Genomic DNA, 848 nt, shown 5'->3' on the forward strand with positions numbered 1-848 from the left:
AGAACCAGGCATCAAAAGAACTCGGTGCCAAACCGGGGGGGGGGGGCTCATAAATCCTGACAAGGCGTGAAAAGCAACCAAACACCCTTTGTACCCTTTTATCTCAGAGCCTTTGCATCCGCGTTTCATCAGGTTGTTTCCGTATACGGTGTATAGGCTGATCGGAGGGAAGGAACATGTTTCCATGAACGCTTATATAAAGTACGGTACGAGTTAGTCTTTAAGGTGCCCCCGCGTCTTGCGTAACGGCGGCTGTGGTTGTCTCGTGTTTGTTGACGCGCAAACCCCCAGGTTCGTGAAAGCACTCCGACCCGCTTCTCTCGCGCACAGGATCCCCACGTTCTCAGCCGTGCGGCGCCCCGTCCTGCCGCGCGGGGGCGCCCCCGCCACGCCTTCCTCGCGCAGTCCCTTTGGCTGCCCCCCCCCGCCCCCGCCCCCGCCCCCCGCCCCCGCCCCCGCCCCCGCCCCCGCCCCCGCCCCCGCCCGGAGTTTGGAAAAGTTACTTTCTGGAACGAGAACTCTCCCAGGTGGTGTGGTCTTTGAAAAGGAACTTTTAAAAAGTTACAGCTCCAACCCGCCGCCGCCGCCGCCGCGCCTCCTAATCCTGCTGTTCGGGGGGCGGGGCGAGATGCCTCTTGCTCCTCCCCCTCCCCCTCCCTCCCGCCCTCTCGGGGGAAAAGCGGCGCCCTTCCCGCCCGAAGCGAAGGCAAGGGACCCGACTCAAAGATGGCGGCTCGGCCGTCGCTACTTCAAGGGGCCTGCGCCTGCGTAAAGCCGCAAGGGGTTGGTGCGCACGCGCGGGGAAAGGAGGCCGACTTCCCCCCGCCTCCCTGTGTCTCTCGGTGGCG

The sequence above is a fragment of the Pogona vitticeps genome, chromosome 11, assembly GCF_051106095.1.
Source record: "Pogona vitticeps strain Pit_001003342236 chromosome 11, PviZW2.1, whole genome shotgun sequence".
NCBI classification, from domain to species: domain Eukaryota; kingdom Metazoa; phylum Chordata; class Lepidosauria; order Squamata; family Agamidae; genus Pogona; species Pogona vitticeps.